The sequence below is a fragment of the Lissotriton helveticus genome, chromosome 6, assembly GCF_964261635.1.
Source record: "Lissotriton helveticus chromosome 6, aLisHel1.1, whole genome shotgun sequence".
Taxonomy (NCBI): Eukaryota; Metazoa; Chordata; class Amphibia; order Caudata; family Salamandridae; genus Lissotriton; species Lissotriton helveticus.
Genome location: NC_136067.1, coordinates 309,119,089 through 309,142,318, shown reverse-complemented (window position 1 = coordinate 309,142,318; position 23,230 = coordinate 309,119,089).

Sequence of the window (23,230 nt, the reverse complement as noted above, 5' to 3'; positions counted from 1 at the left end):
CATCTCATTGTTGTTATCTTTCTTTAAAGATAAAGACAACATCAACATGAGCGACAATCTGCAATCAGTTGATTTTGACCTCATCATTGAACTCGTAATTGAAACATCAGTGGATGTTGATCCCTTGGATGATTTAAATCCTGAGGATGAAGAAGAGCATGATGAGGATGCAGATTTGTCCGAATTATATGACATAGGGTGGGAAGCTGACCTGCTTGAGCCTATGGAACTATAAACATTTATTTTTAAAATTTATAATTAATAAAAAGTAAAAATGTAAACCGTTTAATTTAAAAATAAAGACACCTTCAAAAACAGGTTATGTGTAGTGTCTTCAATAAAATATTAAAATATTCTCATAAAATTAGATCAGATTCACATATAAAATAGCACAGGTAACATAAATATAAATGTCATTTCTTTTCTGCTATTTCTGTATTGTAAATTTGCCAAGGACTAAAAAATCTTCTATTTAAAATGTCAAGTAGTGTGTTAAGTTTTTGATCACTGTTATTGATTTACTGTTTGGTAATAGTGGTTAATAACATTTTTTATTATATTTTACCACAGATTCAACTGCAGATCATTTCAAGATTTCACCATGCCAACAATAGAAAGACAGAGAAAGGCTGCAAAACGTCAAAGACAGCAGGTGAAACAAAATAAGCAGCAGTCCTCTAACAAAAAGATTTGTCAAGTCACGAAGAAAGCACCGGGTAAGAGCACAAAATATTTCATAAGAAATATGTGTAGTAAAAAAAATATTACTACAGAAAATGTTTCAGTCCAGAAAAAGAGAACCAATTCAAATGGAAATGAAAGGCCAATCAAAAATGTTACTGCTAGAGCAAGAGATAACTCTGTGCATGATAGTAGAAGGAAACAACAGTTTAGGGACATTCGTAAACGAATGTTCCGCAACAGGATAATTGGCAATTTGTTAAAAAATATTAAGAAAGGTCAACAGAAAGTGGTTTTTTATAAGAGAAAAAAAAAAGTTGAGAAAGTTATTGATCAGGCATTTGAAATTAAACGTACGTTATTTATTTTGATAATCAATAGAATTAGGAAGCTAAACAAGGCAATTTATGATTTCAAAAGAAATAGTAGATGGAAGAGAATAGTTAATCGTAGTAATTTTTGTGAAGTTTTTTCTGGAGAATGGATGCATAGTTCAAGCTCTGAGGCATTTTTTAATGAGGAGAGTTATTTCCAGGATAATGATTTGGTGCATGCAGTTGACACCAGTGGTCGTGCTTATGAAGTGAAAGATGGTTGTCCAGTTGAAAAAGAAAAACTTGTGACAACAGAGACAGAAGAGGTGTTAGGTAATGAGGTTTTAGGAAGACGTGCTAAGGGTCCTGTCTACACCTGGAAGTGTAGTAGTATTTGTAGTGTGCGACAGGATTCCATCAATTTGCTTTGTGATTTTGTACGGTCATTTAATAAGAAAAGTTTGAAGCAGAAAATAAGGTTGTTGCAAGAATTAGATCCTTGCAGAGTGAGAGAAGTGACAGGTTTGCATGGTCATTCACTGGCTTGTCTTTCCAGGAGAGTATGCCAGAGTGTTTTTCATCATTTCAGGATGCTAGCAGTGCATCATAATAAAGTGAGGAAATTAGTTAGAATGTTGTATTATGCTAAGAGTCCAGCAATTATGCTTAAACAATTATGCGCTGCTCTTTTGCATGGTTCTGAAATAGATGTGAAGAATATATGTGAAGAAATTGAGTTTTGTTACTTTGGAAGTAAAGAGGAGAATGTTGAAATTGACCAAGAAGAAGAGGGTAATGTGGAAGATAGTGTACAGGTTTCCAGTACAGATAATTTTCAGAAGGAAATTGCGACGTTTCAGGTGAAATCAAGTGAGAGGCCTAATTTCACTTGTGTGTGTTGTCGACGCACTTATTATAAGAATCAGACTAAGTTAGTGGATTTATATGCAAAAAGTGAAAGGGAAAATAATAGTGAATGGAAGGATTTCGCAACATACTTGATGGTAGAAAATTGTTTTGATTTGGGATTAGATCAACGTGTGTGTACTTATTGTTGTTGCAAATTAAATCAAAACCAGATGCCTGCTAGAGCAGTTCATAATAATCTGAAATTGGTTGAGATTCCTTCTGAATTGAAGGATTTAAATACTTATGAATCTATTTTGATTCAAAGTATCCATCCCTTTCAGGCTATTGTAAGAATGGAGCCAAAGACAGGGAAATTGCCTCCATCAGATTTACAGAGAGGATTAAAGGGAAGAGTTGTTTATTTGCCTCTAGATTTGAAGAAAAACATTAACACAATTGGAGTAGAAAAAGTGGAAGAGGAACCTCTTGTTATCTTAGTTAATGGGGTTCCGACAAAGAATAAGAAAATATGGCAAGATTTAGTAGATGTTAGGAAAGTCAAAAGGGCAACATTGTATTTGAAAAAATATAATAAATACTATAAAAATGTATATGTTGCAGAAGAGGAAGTAAGTGAGGAAGAGGACAGCGATTTGTGTGCTGGTCAAATTGAGAAAGTAGAACCCTGTACTAGTGAAGAAATATATGAACATTATAGTGTTCATCCTTTGCATTCCAAGGAAGTCATGGGGAATGCTATTGAGTTGTTTCAAATGAAACAAGCGAAAGGGAGTCCCATTAGTGTTTGGGAGGAAAGTTTGGAAGCTCGGTGTTTCCCACAGCTTTTTCCAACAGGTCAGGGAGGAAGATATGATGAGCGACCTCATCAAATTCCTGCTTCTGAATACCGGACTTTGCGATTGTATGCAGGAGATGCTAGGTTTCGACAATGCATTCCTTATTTGTTTCATCTCCTGTTTGAAAGCGATCTGTCTGGACTGTCATATGCAGTGAACCACATCTTGAAAAGTGGTATACACATGCAAAACATCTCGGCAAGTGACTTTATGGATAAAGTCAATGTCCAAGACAGTATTTTGGATTCTCACCTGATTAATCTCATGGCGTGTCAGCGTGGTACTAATGAGTACTGGTACCGTCGTCATGGTGATTTAAAATGTATGCTGAGGAACTTAGGTACTCCCACATGGTTCCTCACTCTGAGCTGTGCCGAGTATGGCTGGGAAGACTTACTTGAATTTCTACGAGAGGCAAATGCTAACGTAGATAACATCGAATTCAAGACACCCGGAGAACTGTGCTCTTTGGATCCAGTCAATGTATGTAGGTACTTCAATCATAGATTTGAAGCTATGATGTCTTTCATCATGAATAAGAAGAATCCACCTCTTGGAGAGGTGTTGGATTTCTTCTGGAGAAAGGAGTACCAAGCAAGAGGTGCTCCTCATATACATATGTTGCTGTGGAACAAGGATGCACCTAAATTTGGAACGGATCCAGAAGACTCAGTGATGAGTTTCATCCAACAGTATTCTACGTGTGCTGTTCCAAACGCAAAGGAGAAGAAAAGCCTAAGAGAAAAAGTTCTGCGTTTCCAAAGCCATCGATGTGGAAAGTACTGCCGTCGTAAATTCCGAAACAAGGACAAGTTCTACACTAAATGTCGTTTCGGCTTTCCACGACCGGTGATTTCTAAAGGAAGAGTAAACAGTTTGATGTCTTCGCTGCGACACAATGTCATGAAGAAATCACCTAAAAACACATACAATTTGAAGAGGAACGAAGAGTCCAAGTACATCAACGACTACAACCCGGTGATTTTGTCCATGTGGAATGCTAACATGGATATACAGTTTGTGGCTGATAACTGTATGGCTGTGGCTCGGTATGTGACGTCTTACATCACCAAAAAAGAGAAGACAGAATTGAAGGATATGTGGGAGGACATTTCCCATGAAAAGAGCCTCAGCAAGAAGTTGTACAGTTTCAGTCTGAAGATGTTGTCGCATCGAGAAATTGGAGCTTACGAATGCTCTGACCGGTTGTCTTCAGCAAGTCTCTATGCCAAGTCCAGGAGTATCGTTTGGGCGAGTCTTGGTCTTGCTGCAACGCGTAATCGAGTTCTCAAACCTGTGCGGGAAATTGAGTATTTGGCGGAAAAGGAGCCAAACAGTACCGACATTTTGAAGACCAACATGTTGGATACATATTATCCAAATAGAAGCAGTCACCTCGACAATGTTTGTCTGTATGAGGTTCTTCAAAATTACATATTCAAGAGGAACATCAAAGAAGATACTGAGAAAGGAGTGTATGCTGTAATAGGAAGTGAGGGATGTCTGGTCAAGCAAAGAAAATGCCACTTGGTAAACCATCGAAAATTGAGTGGCGAATCTCCTGAAAAAAAGGAGTTTTTCTATTTAGCACTTTTGCAACTTTTCAAGCCTTGGCGTGCAGAAGAGGAACTGCTTGGAGATTTCCTCTGTTACGAAGACTCTTTCAATGCCGCCAAGGAGACCATAGAATGTCCTGCTTTTCCCAAATATGTAGAAATGTTGAATGCGGAAATTGAGCAGGAAGCAACGATTGCAGCCGAGATTGCCAGAGACAGTTCTCAGGACAGTCAGAGTTCTGCTTCATTGAGTCAGGATCCACTAGGAGGACCTGTTATCGAAAATGAAGCTGCCACTGCCATGAATGAAGTGGAAAGAGCCATGGCACATGCTCAGGAGGATGCGGTTAACTTAGAAGAGTTGGAAAGACAACTCAACGTTGAGCAGAGGAAAATATATGACGAAGTTACCATGCAAATTGATCATGGATTAAGTCATGACAAGAAAGAGTGCTCATGTACATCGTTGAAGCCTGTCCGACTGTACGTGAGTGGAGAAGCGGGAACTGGAAAAAGTTTCCTCATTAAAGCAATTTCATGCTATTTGCAGGAAAGGACAGAGTCATCGCTGTCTTGTGTTGTCACCGCTCCAACTGGACTGGCAGCACATAACATTAAAGGGATTACTTTACATTGTTTACTGATGCTGCCAGTGGAGCATGACAACAAATTACAATATCACAAGCTATCTGGAGATGCTTGTTTTGAAGTTTCAAGAATCTTGAGGAAAATGAAACTTCTTATCATTGACGAAGTAAGCATGGTTTCCAATGTCATGCTTGCCTTTGTGCATTTGAGAATGCAAGAAGTTCTCAAAACAGAGTATGATGTGTTATTTGGTGGCAAACACATCATTGTTTTCGGAGATCTTTGCAGCTGACACCAGTGAAAGGGCAACCTGTGTTCAAAATGCTCACGCATGAAGATACCAGGAAGTGCCTAGGGAGCATTGGCAACGTCAATATATGGTTAAACTTCAATTATGCTGAACTGCATGAAAATATGCGTCAGGCGAAGGATGAAGTTTACAAGACTATTCTACAAGATGTTAGAATTGGAAAAGTGACCGAGCATGGGAAAGAAGCTTTACATGCACGATTACTGTCAAATTTATATCCAGAACAAGATGTTGTGCCTGAGAATATTTTTCAGAAAATTACTGAGAAGAAATCTGGAATATGTTTGATGCCAACTCTTGCAGAATGTGCCAAATTCAACAACAAAATGTTGCATTTAGAAAAGCAAGAGATTGTGAAACTGGAAGCTATTGACAGAGTAGAGCATATGGGATCAACAATTATTTTGTCTGAGAATCTGAAAACAAAATTGGATTCATTAGAGAAGAGTATATCTAAAACTGCAGGTTTTGAAAAGACTCTGAATGTGTGCTTGAACTGCCGTATAATTTTAAGAAGGAATTTACATGTTGAAAGAGGTCTGGTAAATGGATCAATGGGTAATGTTGTTGATTTTGTGAAATACAGAAATAGAGATGGAATTGAATTTTTAAAAATTAAATTTGATGGCATTGAGGAAGTACAGCTAATTGGTCGTTGTTCTGCTAGATTTTTGCTTGTAAAAGACTTATATGTTCGCCGTAAGCAGTTTCCTGTTTGCTTGGCATATGCGGTGACAATCCATAAATCGCAAGGTTTAAGTGTAGACAGTGCATTGGTGAATATTGGCAGTTCTGTGTTCAAGGAGGGTATGGCATATGTGGCATTGTCACGAGTTAGAACTTTATCGGGATTGTACTTGATTGAGTGTGATGTCACAAACATTTGTGCGGATCTAGATTGTGTTAAGGAATACAATAGGTTAAGAAGAGAGTATGCGCCACATTTGCCTCAGTATCCTTTGTTTGAGAAACGTGTGGTAGGCCGGAAACGAAGAAATGTGACCAATACTGGGGAGGTTGTAGCAAAAAGACAAAAAGTCAATGAACCTAAAATTACAAGCAGAAACAAAAAGGATTCTGTTGAAGATGTTGTTGGTTTTCAGTTTGAAAACAGTTCTGGTGTCAACTGCTATGCTAATGTAGTGGTTAATGTTTTGTTTTCTCTAGAAAATGTAAAAGAAGAGATTGTGGTCAATTCTGATCAAACATTTTGCAGTTTGTTAAATTCTGTGTTAGAGAAATGTAGCACTGATAGAACAAACATAGAAAGTGTGTCTGAAATTCGAAATCTGTTAGACAGATGTTCAGGCCAAACACAATTCTCTCAAAATATTCAGCAAGATTGTCAGGAGTTTTTAATGTATATGCTTGATGTATTACATGCTGAAGGTGTAGATGTAGATCAGCTGTTTGGGCTTTCTTATCAATGGCAGCATGACTGCGAGAACTGTATGGTATCAAGTACTACTAGTGTAGACTCAGAAAGATTTATATATTTAACTTTGCCAGACAGTAAATCAGTCTCCTTTAATAAGCTAGTAAAAGCAGCTGATCACAACATGGAGTGTAGCCAATGTAAATCTGAAATGATGTCCACATTATTTATACGAACATATGGCCAGTATGTCATTTTAATTTTCCAACGATGTAGGCCTGATGGAACAAAATTGACAACTTTAATTAAAAATTTTGTAGCTTCGCAGTTGTCAATATCAGGAAGGACTTTTGTAACTGCAGCAATTATATATCATGACGGTCCTTCAATAACATCAGGACATTACACAGCTTATTTAAAGTCTAGAAATGGCTGGTCATTCTGCAACGATTCTGTTTTAATTTTAAAAAAAAATTGCCGTATGACCTTAAAAACTCTTACCTGGTGTTTTTAAAACCAAAATTTTAGGGAAATAATCTCGGGATGTGCTCTGTGGAATTTCAAGAAGTTCTAATGGCTCCTACACAATTTGGCCTTGAGGATAAGTGTAGTTCAGAGACATAACTTCTAACCATAAGACTGGACGTCATGGAGAAATAAGTGCACTTTGAATGAGTTCAGAAAAACTATTTCTTTTTATAAGCTAATTGAAGCAGCCAATCAAAACATAAAGTAGAGGGAATGTAAGTCTGCAATGCTGTCTACTGTTTTACATTGCTTTGTGATTAAAAGTGATGTAGGGAATTAAATAATTGTAGTAGTCATAGAGGTAGTTTAAGTCTGCTTCATAGTAAGCAGTATCAGTGTCATAGGAAATGTAGAACATGACTGAGCAAGAAGGGGAAGATATTACTATTCCAGGATTGTGAAAATGATCTTCAACATTTTAATTCTGAAAGTTGCGGAAATGCCAAATGACGGGATTGGCTTACAAGAAATCCAAGAGTTATAAATGGGTCTGACAAGATTTGGCCTTGTGGAAACTTGTGGTAGAGAGCAAGAAGTCATTTATTGCATGTAACATGTTTTTAAAAACGATGGAGATTTTCTTTCAGAAAGTGGCGGGCTGAAAGTAATAACAGCACAACAGAGTGTAAGCTGTTCATAGGACATCCTTTGACGTCATGGAAAGTAAGTTAACTTTAAGGAGTTCTGAATTCTGATTTGTTATGTTGTATGGGTTTTTTAAACACAATCATTTTGATTGTGGTTTTTTTTCCCCGCTGTTATATGATGAATACCTTCAAGTCACTGTTTTTAGTGAATTTTGATACATTCTGAGAACAGCAAAAATAAACCATTTAACATGTATAATTAATTCTGTACTGTTTGCATTTATGATGTATATGTAGAACTGTGTAGGAGGCATGGAGAAGGTGAGGCTTCTGTAAGTGTCAAAGTTGTTGCATGCAGTGCTGCACTTCTGCGTATTCTTTCATATGCTGGACTACATCTGCACAATGAGATACCTAAGCAAAGGAAACACAAGTGATGTGATTGTGAAATGAGCAAAATAAATTGCACGTATTTCATTTACATCACCTGTGTTTCCTATCATTATGAATCACATTGTGCAGATCAAGTTTAGGTCTGTCCAGGGAAACATAGGAGGTTTGGACTTTGTTCAAGAGTGCAGTGGACATGACTCACTTCATTGGTAGACCTTCACATGTATTATGTCCTCTGTTCTCTTCAACAACTCGAAATTTCATCTGCAACCCTGAGTAGGCCTCACCTCAAACAAACCTCTGGATAGGACACATCTTATTGGCATCCTGAAGTAATCATTTAAAATTTTAGTGTCTTGCGACACTTTTCTGAGACAACAGCAATGCAAAAGATGCACCATGTTTTAAGATAGGCCTCACTTCATCTGCATCAAGATACTGTTAGTTTAAAATGTATATCTTTAGGACTGTGTAGGGGGCCTGGAGAAGCAGAAGCTTCTGTAAGTGTCAAAGTTGTTGAAAAACTGTTTGTCCTTCAATCTTTTCCCTTGTCTTTTGTAATTTTTAAATACATGTTTTAATATTTTTCAAATGTTTGTTCTCTCTTTCACAGATTGAAAGTATAAAAACAAAAAGTGAGTAATTTAACGACAATTATAAGGTAAATGTTTTGTACTCTTTTCATTACATTTCTATCACATTTAACTTCTATTAGTTCCACTGCTTCATTTCTTTAACCCTCAGTTTCCTGCCTTTGCTACTTTCCTCATTCCTTTCTCTATTACCTACTTACTCAACTCCTTCCACTCTTTTTCTCAGTCCCTCTCTTCTCATAGTTCCTCACTCTTGTTCACTCACTCCGTCTCTATTACTCTTAGTGTCTTTGACTGATCACTCTATCACTACTTGTTCATAATGCTTTCTCTGTGTAGTTGAAGCACACTAAGGGGCATATTATGAACACAGCCAATAAAATTATTGCTCTTTTTATTGGCAGAAAACTGGTGCAAAAGTGGTTTTAGCGGCAGTTTTCTGCCGCAAAAGCAGCTTTAGCGACACATTTCTGCCAATAAAAGCTGCAAAACTTTTATTGCCTATGTTGATGATATGGCTCTATGTTACTTACATTTCTTTGCTGTTTCAATTAATCTTTTTCTGTTATTTTTTGTTTTTCTGTTTTCTATTTTTTCTCTCTGTTATTCCTCATGTTTTAATCTTATTTTGAACATTCACTCACATTCTCCAAGAAACTCTTCTTTGTTAATGTTATACTCTCTTTTTTTTTCTTTCACTTCGTTATCTATTTTGTTTTTCACAATTATACCCTCTTCCGTCTTTTCTTCGGTAAATAGATCTATTAAACAGTATCTCTTCTTTACTCCCTATAGCTGTCTTTCTTTTAACATCACTCTCTGTTTACTTTCCTTATACTTACTCTTTTTTTTAAAAAGAAAATTTTTTGGTTAGCTCCCGGTCCGCGTACCGGGAAGCTAACCGGGAAGCGAACCAAAAGAAATAGAGCTTGCCAGAGTGCTAAACATTCTAGCAATTTTTTTTGAAAGGGAAGGTAGTTCTGAAAAGAACTTTTTTTTTTATATTTTTGTTGTTTTATATTTTTTTTTTATTTTTTGAACATTTTTTGGTTTTTTTGTATTTTTTGAACGATTTAATATTTTTTTTGGTTTTTTTGGGGGGGGGAAACAACAAAAAACAGGCATTGAAAAGGGCTCAACAGGAGCAAAAAAAAAATTACTGGGGGCGGTTAGGGCAATTATGGTGTTCATACGCCAGGTTTATAGCATTTATGCTCATGTTGCCACATGCTAACAACGCACGACAGTGCATACAAGAGTGTATCATGTGGCCAAAATGTTCTTGTATATTTGGCACAGTTTCCCGTGCCTCTGCTGGTGTCAATGAAATGGGTATTCTTGATCTGGCCACAGGAGTTGATCTTGGATTTTCCTGCAAATCCCGTATTTCCGCCCGGCTATAATTGAGTGGATGCTTCCTTGTCATGTGCCTGTGCATTGTATGATTTCCGTAACTATATTTCTTATCCGTCCCTCTGGATAATTTTTCTTTACAGATGAGGCAGGTGACATACCTCGCATTGACTTTTTTTTGGCCAGGAGGGATCGAATAAAACTTCCAGATGAAACTGGCTTTCTTATGTGAAACCCGGGGCACCTCTTCTAAGAACTGTGGTTCTTCTCCCTCCTCTTCATCCATTTCTTCCTCTTCCTCCTCAGTGTTGGTCATCACCTGGGGAGGTGGTCCTCTCTTCCCATGAGGAGGTGGAGGTGGTGGTGGGGGTCCACCAGCTGAAGCAACTACTGAAGCCATTTCTGATATAGTAATGAAGGTCTTCCTCTCACAATGATGAAAGTCAGAGTGAGGAAAGAAGGAGGGGTTTTCATCATTTGGGAAAAACAATACTTCTCAACCAATGAAAAGTGTTATTTTTAGGTCACCTGACCTAGCCTTACATCATTATGAAACCAAAAGTGAAATGAACCAATGAAAAGTTTTATTAACAAGTCACATGACCTCTCACGCTCATGTTACGCGCTGCGGAACGCGCCCCGGTTAGCTTCCGGGTCGCTGAGCTTCGCGCCTCGGTCCGCGCCCCGGGACACTTCCGGGGGCGCTAACGCGGTACGTCACAAGACGCATTACGCGGCAACACGATACGTCGCGCTTTCGCGACGCGCCGCGGATCGCTTCCGGGGAGCTGCGTTTCGCGCCTCGGTCCGCGCCCCGGGGCACTTCCGGGTGCGCTAACGCAGTACGTCATAAGACGCATTACGCGGCAACGCGATACCGTCACTATGTTGATTTCTTACCGGTTCGCGGACCGGGTCGCGGCATCAAATTGAGCTAACGGGAAGCTTCCCGGTTCGCGGACCGGGAGCGAAACAAAAAAAATATTTTAAAAAAATTATTAATAAACATACAAAATATATTTTTGGATTTAAAGAAGAATACATTTTACAGCTATAGATATTAGCTTTTAAAAAACCAATGAAATTCACTGAAAAAACCATAGGTTATAGACCATATATAGTTAGGAATTAGCATTTACAAAACCTTGAAAATTCACTGAAAAAACCATAGGTTATACACCATATATAGTTAGGAATTAGCATTTAAAAAACCTTATTTTACTCACACAAAACCATTGAAATTCCATATATAGTTAGTTGTACTAACTATATATCGCGCACCCGCAATCCACTGCTGATCATGTCACATATTACATCATTCATGACATGGTCAGTGACATCACTGATGACATCACTGATGACATCTCAAATGACATCACTGATGACATCACTGATGACATCTCAAATGACATCACTGATGACATCACTGATGACATCTCAAATGACATCACTGATGACATCACTGATGACAACATCCAGTGACTGTATGTTTCTGTAAAGTTAAAATATGTCTTACATATTGAAGAATGAGTGGATGTAGAAGTGTCTGAACAAAGGATTTAGTAGGTGCATGACTGACTGTATGAGTGAGTGATTAAATGTGTCTCACTGAGTGCATGGGTTAGTGACTAAACTGTCTTAATTTGTGCATCATTATGTCTGTTGTTCTGTAAACTGCTGCATGTGTTGATCAGTAGCTATATGATTAACTATATGGGTTATTGATTGGTTGCCCAAGTATTTGTATGGGAGACTGAGAGTGTGTATGGGTGGCTGGGAGGTGTATGACTCTCTGCATAGATGTATGGGTTCAAAAGTGCATGTGGAAACAGCTGTATGGGCGGTTGACTGTGTGCATGACTGTATTGGTGAGTGAATAGATATCTCAGTGCTACATGTCAAAGTAAGTACATATGTAAAATACAGTACATGTGAGAGTTGACATATATAAATAACTGTGCATAAGAGCCAGTGAATGTGTGAGTGGCTGTATGGATCATTGTGAACTTGTATCCAGGATTGTATAAGTGAGTAAATATGTTTTAGTATATGTTTGAATAAGTAAGGTGTGTTTAACTGTATAGTTAAGGAAATGGAGGTGTGATTGATTGTTTGCATGACTGACTAGGTGTGTGTGTAACTTCATGGATGAGTGACAATCTGCGAGTCTGTGTTTACACTGAGTGTATCTAAGGTTATATTAGAGTCTGAAGAGGTTCATCGTATTATCACATGAATGATGTCATCAGTGATGTGATCAGTAATGTCAAATGAGATGTCATCAGTGATGTCATCAGTGATGTCATTTGAGATGTCATCAGTGATGTCATCAGTGATGTCATTTGAGATGTCATCAGTGATGTCATCAGTGATGTCATTTGAGATGTCATCAGTGATGTGATCAGTAATGTCAAATGAGATGTCATCAGTGATGTCATCAGTGATGTCATTTGAGATGTCATCAGTGATGTCATCAGTGATGTCATTTGAGATGTCATCAGTGATGTCATCAGTGATGTCATTTGAGATGTCATCAGTGATGTCATAAGTGATGTCATTTGAGATGTCATCAGTGATGTCATCAGTGATGTCACTGACCATGTCATGAATGATGTAATATGTGACATGATCAGCAGTGGATTGCGGGTGCGCGATATATAGTTAGTACAACTAACTATATATGGAATTTCAATGGTTTTGTGTGAGTAAAATAAGGTTTTTTAAATGCTAATTCCTAACTATATATGGTGTATAACCTATGGTTTTTTCAGTGAATTTTCAAGGTTTTGTAAATGCTAATTCCTAACTATATATGGTCTATAACCTATGGTTTTTTCAGTGAATATATATATATATATATATATATATATATATATATATATATATATATATATATATATATATATATATATATATATCCAACTCCAACGTTTGGCGCGAAGCATAAGTGGCCGCTTGCAGCGGCGGGCCAGGACGGGAGCGCCACTCCCTACGAATTCACAACACACGTTCTGCAGTCTTACAAGAACGACGTCCAGGCCAGCTTAGTTTTCAAAAAACCGGTGTTTATTCACAGCCCACTCAACGTTTCGGGAACCACTTCCCTTGCTCACGAGTGATCGTGTCTGTTTACACCCAGTGTTTTATGGTTCGACATGTGATCAGAAAAAAATAAACATAATAAACAGACTCCCAATTCATTCGTTATCTGGAGCTGCGAAGACAGACTTCTATACATAGTCAGTAGAACGTGGCACATTTTTCAAAATTCTCATTTAAATAAATGAAATAAGTTTATGCGTCCCTTAATTGTAAAATAACATAATTTGATACTTGCATTGGCGGTGTGCTTTGGCCATACTCATAATGTTCAGGGTTAAACGCTGTTTGGCCTCTGTTTCACCCCAAATGGGATTGTGGTAGTATTTCATATCCTCACGTGATTCTCAGCCCCAGTGGGCAAAACAAAACATTGCCATCTTACACTTTGCATAAATCATGCAGTGTCAGTTCAGCATACTCCAAGTTGACTCACTCGTGGTAGTTCAAAACAGATCCTGCTGCTCACGTCGTGAATACTACTCTGATACAACCCAAGTGGGCATTAAGATCACCAGTTCTCAGTCTATAGCCAATCATTTACCACTTGACGCATTGTGTCACATTCTTTCCGTGCTGCATTAGTTGTCTCACACTCTCCCAAAATAAACGTTTTTAGGTACCTGTAAAATAAATAAATACAGTGATTAACTTAATCTAAGTAATCTTCCTACCAACCATTAAAAACAACAAAATACTTTGAAACAGCCAGACACATTACTACATCGTCCAATGTACTTATCATTCACTATCAGTTTTCATCCAAGGTGGACACTCAATGCCTCATCAGAATTATGCCCAACCGGTTGCATAGTGTGGTACTTGATTATAAACCTGGACTCTAGTCTCCTCAGTTCCTGTAATCTATTCCCCCCTCTCTCCCTTGTAGGTATTTGATCTAACACTACAAATGATAGGAGGTTACTGTTGCCTTGGTGGTGCGTTGCAAAATGCCTTGCTACAGGGTACTGTTTGTCATGATTTTTTATTGCTCTGAGGTGCTGCAACACCCTATCCTTTGCAGGTTTGATAGTGCTCCCTACATACCATTTTTTGCAGGGACATTTCAGGGCATATACCACATATTCTGTGTGGCATGACACATGTTTGGTGATTCTGTATGGTTCACACTCATTGGACAGTTTGATTTCTTTAACACTGTGGCTAAATTTACATGCCTTGCACCGCCCACATACAAAAAATCCTTGGACTGGGTTCTCGTTCCGTTTCTTGTGTGTCACTAGTGTTTGGCAGATTCTGTCTTTCAGAGATGCCGGTCTCCTGTATGTTATCTGCGCATGCTCTTGGATGCCTGCTTTAATGTCCTTATCTGTCATGAGGGCACTCCAGTATTTGTTCATTGCTCCTCTGACCTGTTTGGCTTGGGGATTATAATCTGTAATAAACCTAACCCCCTCCTCCTCTGTGTTACTTACTTCTGTGGTAGCAGGATTCAAGTTTTTCTCCATTACCTTGCGCACTGCTTCACCAATGCACTTTTTGCTGTACCCCCTGGTTTTAAATCTTTCACACATAATGCTGGCCTGGACGTCGTTCTTGTAAGACTGCAGAACGTGTGTTGTGAATTCGTAGGGAGTGGCGCTCCCGTCCTGGCCCGCCGCTGCAAGCGGCCACTTATGCTTCGCGCCAAACGTTGGAGTTGGATTTGAATCAAAGAAGCCGTGGCCCGCCTTGGTACCCAATCCCGGACTGATCTCCCCGATGGGACCTCCCGACGAAAGCTAATTCGGGAGTTACCCGCTTGGTTGAAGACTGGATAAAGGTAACGCGTTAAGCCGACCTATGCGCTTCAAGTTAAACGTGCACCTTTTTGTCTGTTACCGATAAGCGGGAGTCCCGGGGCAGTTAATCTTTACCTAAGGCAAGCGGAAGTCTGAGTGCTACAAAATATCACACGCACTGACTTTCAAACAAACCAGGGGCGCATTGAAATCTAGCGCTCAAACGTAAACAAACATTTAAACATGGCCGCATCCAGAAATTCTAAAAGAAATGAAGCAGCCAGAGAAATGTTCAATGTCGAATCGAATGTGCCTAACACCAATACTGGGCTAAGAAGCGACGGAAGCGGGGAATCTAGGTCTAAACAAGATCTGTGGGCAAAACTATGGAAGCTGTTAAAGCTGGAGCAAACAAAGTGGTGGGAGGCCACCACATTGGCAAAATATATTGAAGTGGATCGAATCCCACGAGGGCTCAGGATCTACACGACACCAACATTTAATGACCCCGACCCAGAGCTGGTAGACGAGTGGTCTACCAACAGTCACCAATGTTCTTTAATAATGCTAAAGCTCCTTGTAAAATACGCAAATAAAGACTGTGAAAGGTTTGCGTTGGAGATAGAAAAACTGATGGATGAATTGAAATCCGCATGCAGCAAAGATGAGTTTGATTTGGACATGGGCAAATTAGAGAAAAAATTGGAGATCACAGAGAAAGAAATAAAAGAAAAGAAGCAAAGAAAGTTTCTAAGAGACCATGATGACTATGCAAAAGGTCAAGTCCTAACCTTCGCAAAGAAATATGATCACCTACGTGCTCAGGCTCAAGCAAATAAGGCCAAGTCATCTTTAAACAAAACCCCTGTGGAAATTATTGATGAGGATTTAATTGATCAGGGTGAGGAAAATGCAACAAACGAGAACCAACAAAATGAAATGCGGGCAGGGTTCCTAAGCCCAAAAGACAAGATTTTAAACGAGTTCACGCTCATGGCCAAGGGGAGAATGGAATCCCAGAGCAGAGTAAATACAGGAGGAACAAGAGGACGAGGAAGAGGAGGGAGAGGAGGAAAGCAGCAAAACACTGCAAATACCAGCGTATCGAGCCCAGTGGGAATGAGAACAAGGGGCCAAAAGAAGCAAAAATGAAAGACACCAAGACTGTAATTAACTTATCTAGCAGGACACTCAATGACGCGGAAATTGAGGTACTTTCTTTTGGTTTATCTTTCTGTCCCTCCCCAAACTTTAACTATACCCAAAGTCGGATTGACCTTTTCCAATTTACGAGGAAACTTAGACTTAAGAAATGGTTTGCCACTAGGATGAGTGATAATACAGAAACTGGCACCACATTACCCAGTAGCATTCAGATTGGAGATGCTGAATTGCTACAAGTGATGCATGACCTAGGGGGAAATCCAGATGTTATTGAGAACCCAACCCTTAATTTAATCAATGAGAACATAAGGTTGGATCTAAGCAGCAAAAGCGGCTTCAAACCAAAGTCTATTTTTTTACCCATGCTGAATAATGATGCAATTGATGTGTTTGAACGGGGGGTTGTGTCAGAACTGAAAATACTAGCCCAGAAAAAACCGAGAATAAACAGTAACCTTAGTCAGGCACATAGAGCAGCGATTGATAGTTTATCCAAAGACACCAATATCGTCATAAAGAAATCTGACAAAGGTGGAAATATTGTTATTATGTCTAAAGAAATGTATATTAATGAGGGCATGAGTCAACTGAATGATGTTACTAAGTATGAGAAAAGCAGTCGAAAAATCTATGAAAGTAAGAACCAAGCATATCAGGAAAGGTTAATAGAATGGCGGAACCAGGGACTCATTGAGACAGAAGAGTTTAACTTTCTCAAATGTAAATTTCCGAAAATTCCAGCCCTATATCTGTTGCCCAAACTACACAAGAACGCTAAAAACCCGCCGGGGAGGCCCATTGTGTCCTCTAGGAACAGCTGTTTGGAAAACACATCACGGTATGTGGATCATTTTCTACAGCCTATTGTACAGAACCTTCCATCTTACTTAAAAGATTCTGGAGATTTTTTACATAAGATTACTGAAATCAGAGTAGATACCGACTGTATATTAATGACGCTTGATGTCAACAGTCTGTACACTAACATCCCCCATGAGATGGGAGTTAAAGCCTGCAGACATTTTTTCAAAAGCAGGTCAGTCTCTTACCTCTTTCATACAGACATGCTACTAGACATGATCTATACCTGCCTAACCCAAAATTATTTTTTATTTAATGGCACCATATACCACCAGTTACTTGGGACTTCAATGGGCACTTGCTTTGCTCCTTCTTTTGCTGGAATCTACCTAGGTTGGTGGGAAGAACAAATTGTTAGACAGCTCAACCAATTTCGTACCGGAGTATGTACTTGGCTCCGGTACATAGACGATATTTTTATCGTCTGGAAAGGTACAGCAAAGGAGGCAGAAGAGTTTGTGGACATTTTAAATGTAAATGACTACAATCTCTCCTTCACAAGCCACATAGATGAGGTATCTGTGGATTTTCTAGATCTAAGGGTCACTAAAGAGAATGACCGACTGGTAACGACTCTATTCCGGAAGGAGACGGCTGGAAACAGCCTTCTGCACGCACAGAGCTGCCACCCGAGAAATCTGATTAACTCTATCCCCTTTGGCGAACTGTTGAGAGCAAAGAGGAACTGCTCCAAAGTAGAAGATTTTGAAAAAGAAAAAAGCATTATGTGTGAAAGATTTAAAACCAGGGGGTACAGCAAAAAGTGCATTGGTGAAGCAGTGCGCAAGGTAATGGAGAAAAACTTGAATCCTGCTACCACAGAAGTAAGTAACACAGAGGAGGAGGGGGTTAGGTTTATTACAGATTATAATCCCCAAGCCAAACAGGTCAGAGGAGCAATGAACAAATACTGGAGTGCCCTCATGACAGATAAGGACATTAAAGCAGGCATCCAAGAGCATGCGCAGATAACATACAGGAGACCGGCATCTCTGAAAGACAGAATCTGCCAAACACTAGTGACACACAAGAAACGGAACGAGAACCCAGTCCAAGGATTTTTTGTATGTGGGCGGTGCAAGGCATGTAAATTTAGCCACAGTGTTAAAGAAATCAAACTGTCCAATGAGTGTGAACCATACAGAATCACCAAACATGTGTCATGCCACACAGAATATGTGGTATATGCCCTGAAATGTCCCTGCAAAAAATGGTATGTAGGGAGCACTATCAAACCTGCAAAGGATAGGGTGTTGCAGCACCTCAGAGCAATAAAAAATCATGACAAACAGTACCCTGTAGCAAGGCATTTTGCAACGCACCACCAAGGCAACAGTAACCTCCTATCATTTGTAGTGTTAGATCAAATACCTACAAGGGAGAGAGGGGGGAATAGATTACAGGAACTGAGGAGACTAGAGTCCAGGTTTATAATCAAGTACCACACTATGCAACCGGTTGGGCATAATTCTGATGAGGCATTGAGTGTCCACCTTGGATGAAAACTGATAGTGAATGATAAGTACATTGGACGATGTAGTAATGTGTCTGGCTGTTTCAAAGTATTTTGTTGTTTTTAATGGTTGGTAGGAAGATTACTTAGATTAAGTTAATCACTGTATTTATTTATTTTACAGGTACCTAAAAACGTTTATTTTGGGAGAGTGTGAGACAACTAATGCAGCACGGAAAGAATGTGACACAATGCGTCAAGTGGTAAATGATTGGCTATAGACTGAGAACTGGTGATCTTAATGCCCACTTGGGTTGTATCAGAGTAGTATTCACGACGTGAGCAGCAGGATCTGTTTTGAACTACCACGAGTGAGTCAACTTGGAGTATGCTGAACTGACACTGCATGATTTATGCAAAGTGTAAGATGGCAATGTTTTGTTTTGCCCACTGGGGCTGAGAATCACGTGAGGATATGAAATACTACCACAATCCCATTTGGGGTGAAACAGAGGCCAAACAGCGTTTAACCCTGAACATTATGAGTATGGCCAAAGCACACCGCCAATGCAAGTATCAAATTATGTTATTTTACAATTAAGGGACGCATAAACTTATTTCATTTATTTAAATGAGAATTTTGAAAAATGTGCCACGTTCTACTGACTATGTATAGAAGTCTGTCTTCGCAGCTCCAGATAACGAATGAATTGGGAGTCTGTTTATTATGTTTATTTTTTTCTGATCACATGTCGAACCATAAAACACTGGGTGTAAACAGACACGATCACTCGTGAGCAAGGGAAGTGGTTCCCGAAACGTTGAGTGGGCTGTGAATAAACACCGGTTTTTTGAAAACTAAGCTGGCCTGGACGTCGTTCTTGTAAGACTGCAGAACGTGTGTTGTGAATATATATATATATATATATATATATATATATATTTATATATATATATATTTATATATATTTGTAAATGTATAGGTAATTTTAAAATGATAAAATAAATTAAAAATAATAGTTTATTAATTAAATTAAAGTAAATATATATAAATTAGTATGTATGAGTGTAACTTTTTTCTTAAATGTATGTATTATATCTTTTTAATTTATATTAAATCTACATTATTTTTGTTAAAATAATTTTAATATTTAACATATTTAATATGTATTTTTTTAGATATATATAAAATGGGATATTTTGTACAACTATATTTTTTACATCGATATTTTTTAGGAATATATTTGTACTTACCTGTTTATTTTCATCGATATTTTTTACATCAATATTTTTTACATTTATATTTTCTAAGTGAACCCTCACTAGCAGGCACTTTGTAAATAAGGCAATAAATTAAGTCACCGTGACGTTAAAAAATTGGTGCTACAGAGGTGTTAAGTTCTTGTTCATATGCCTCTGGGTTCCTGGTTGACTGGGGTGTGAGTCCTGGTCAGGCAATAACCACAATCCTAGTCTGTGTAAGGCACCAGCAATTCCCAAATTAACCTGTGCTTACTCTCTGGTAGCTTAACACAGAGCCGTCAGGCTAAACTTGAAAGCAATGTGTACATTATTTGTGTAACGTTTCAAACAGTAAAAAAAGTGAAATACCACACAAAAAGATCCCACACAAGTTCAGAAAAATAGAGAATATTTTAATAAATAAAACAAGACAAAAATGAGAAGAATCCAGTAAGTAGAACTTGATAAATTGACTTTTAAAGACTAAACTATAGAATAGCACTTAGAAACAATAAGCACTTACTTGGGATATGCAGTCGGGTCGGACCGGGAGAAAGTCAAAAGTTCAGGCAGACTGGCTACAGGGACCAAGGTTTGTCTGCTGAACAGTAGTACCTTAATCCAGGTTGCGTTGACGTCAAGAGTGCATGATTCAGATGAGCCGATGTGTCGACCCACGCAGCATCAGCGTTGTGCTGGTCCCAATCACAGTAGCACCAATGCATCAGCTCCAATAAGCAGGGTGCTGCAATGCAGAGATTCTGCAGCGTTGTCGAGGCTCCTATTCACTGAGATGCGAGGGTTCTGCACAGGGAAGAGTGTCGCGCAGTGGTGGGCCCAAAGGTAATGCATCGGGTCTTAGCCACGCAGAAGTGGTGATGTGTCCAGCCGATCCACACCGCAGAGGCAATGCCCCAGTTGTGATCCACGTAAGAATGGCGATGAGCAGGTTCTGAGCCAAGAACAACAGCCATGCGTCAGTACGAAAGAGCATGCACCGTAGGCCCACTTTCAAGGGTCCTGGACTGGGGTAGCACAGCTTGCCTGGGCAGACTCACAGACAGCAGAGCCAAGGTACAGAAGCAGGATGGTTGGAAGTCTTTTATGCCCCTGGGACTTCAGATCAGAAGGCTAGTCAACTAGTCTTGGAGTTACTCTGGGTTCTGGGTTCAAGTAATACAGCCCCAGTCCTTCTTACCCAGGAAAGGAGGGCAGCAGGCCAGCACAGCAGGGCAACAGTTCTTCCAGAGCAGTAGTCCAGCAGAGTGGCAGTCCTTCAGGAGCACAGCATACTTCTTGGCACAGTATCCACAAGTCCAGAAGTATATTGAAGTGGCGAGGTCTGAGGTCCAGTTCTTAAACTCAGTGGTGCCTTTGAAGTGGGGGAGACTTCAAAGACAGGCCTTTGAATTGCTCAGAGGTCTTCCCTTCCTTCCCTGGCTCCAGACTAATTACAGGGGGTTATGCAGTTATTTGTGTGTGGACAGGACACAGCCTATTCAGGTGTAAGTGAGGCTGTGCCCAGCTGCTCCATCCAATCCTGCCAGGATGGCTCATCAAGTCACACCTAGGCTCCCACTGTGTGTGGCTGTCTATGATCAAAGCCGAGCTGTCCCCCTACCCAGACATGCAGTCAGTGACAGGCTGCAGGAACACAGGACTAAGAGCAGACAAATTCCAACTTTCTAAAAGTGGAATTTCCAAAATTGCAAGGGAAAACCCGACCTTGCCATTAAAAAGGATTTATCATTACAATTCTATAGGTATATCAAACATGATATATCTACCTTCTCTCAATCAGGATTTACAGCTTATTCAATATAATAAGGAATCCCCAATGGTATCCTCTGGGAGGGGTAGGCCTCACAGTAGTGAAAAACGAATGTAGGAGTTTTTCAATATCAGGACGTGTAAATCTTAAAAGTACATGTCCTACCTTTTGCTTACATAGCGCCCTGCCCTATCGGCTACCTAGGACCTACCTTAGGGGTAGCTCATAGCTAATAAAAGTGGAGTTTAAGGCTTGGCAAGGGGATTTAAATGCCAAGTCGACATGGCAGTGTAACAATTAATTCAGGCCGCAATGGCAGGCCTGGGACGCATTTTATAGTGCTACTTAAGTGAGTGGCACAATAAATGCTGTAGGGTTCACTGGTAGCATTTCATTTTAATGCCCTGAGTGCATGGTATACCATTCTACAAGGGACGTACAAGTACATTAAATATAGCAGATCTGTATATGCCAATCAAACCATTTTTTAGGGTTGAGCACAAGCACTTTAACACTGGTTAGCAGTGGTAAAGTGCACATAGTCCAACGGTAAACAAAAACAAATTCAGCAAAAAGTACAAGGAGGAAGGCAAAAAGTCTGAGGTGACCCTGCAGAAACGGCCGTTTCCAACACTTATACACATAGGTTTGTGGATCTTCACCAACAACCCTCAACATGTGTCTACTCTGCAAAGGTCTCAATTTAACCCTGCAAAGGGCAGGAGGGACGTGTTTTCCTCAGGGAAAGTCAAAGGGAATGTCCCCAAAATTGGAGGTGGTGTAGGGGAACTGTTTCCATAAGTAGGAAAAGCTCATTAGAAACCGAAAACACTTTCACTCATGTTGCACTGAATCTTGGTTACATATCATGAATGGTTGCAATGAAAATTGTATTACTTTAGTTTTAATCACTTTATATGAAATGATAGTATATTTCTATATTGTTTATTTGCTGAATCTTATAGTTTTAGATGTTTCTGTTATTTTTATTATTAAATCTTATACATCCTTCTACATTGTTTTACCCTGAGGCATTTACATCAGGAGGGGTTAGTAACTCACTTCCCTATAAACAGATCATTGAATTGTAAAACTCAAAAACTGCAACCTACACTTCGAAAGGATTTGGTATTTGAAACATTGAATTTGAGAAATGTATCCTCCCTAATAGTTATCCTCCTGAAAGTATGCATTTGCCAAGGCCCCAAGCCTAAAATAAAGTATCACATATACTTGATTGATAGGCTGTTCTCATTTTTCTGTGTAACCCCTGGAATAACCTATAACTGAACATGGAGTTGCAACATGAAGTCCTGCCCAACCCTGCCTAAACTAAACTTACCCAAAAAACCATAAATGCTAACTAGATACCGAGTTTTCTGAACCCTGAAAAAAGGTCCTAACCTCCATTGCGAATTCCCTCAATCCCTTCCCTAAAAACGGATTTTTTTCCCATCCATTCCTAAACTAAACTAGCCTACAATCCCTGAACTCTAAATAGAAACTCGTTGCCTAAATATAATCATGAATCATAAACTTAAAATCAGCCCTTTGCAAAATCACATAACCCTGTCACTGAAAATTAATTTTAAGGCACCCTAATCCCTGCAGAAATTAAACCGAACCCACATGAAGAAAACTAGCACACAACTTGAATCCCTAAATAGAGTCTTAGGGTAAAGAGCATAAAAAGGCAGTAAGGGGCATATTATCAAGCAGGGCGTTAAAATTATTGCTGTTTTAGCGGCAGAAAACTGCAGCTAGAGCGGCGATAATGGGCTTGATAATATGGTAATTCTAATATTCCAATAGAAACCCATGGTCTGGTGTGAACATGGGCTTCTATTGGAATTCTTAAGGGCATATTATCAAGCCCATTATCGGCGCTTTAGCAGCAGTTTTTTACCGCTAAAA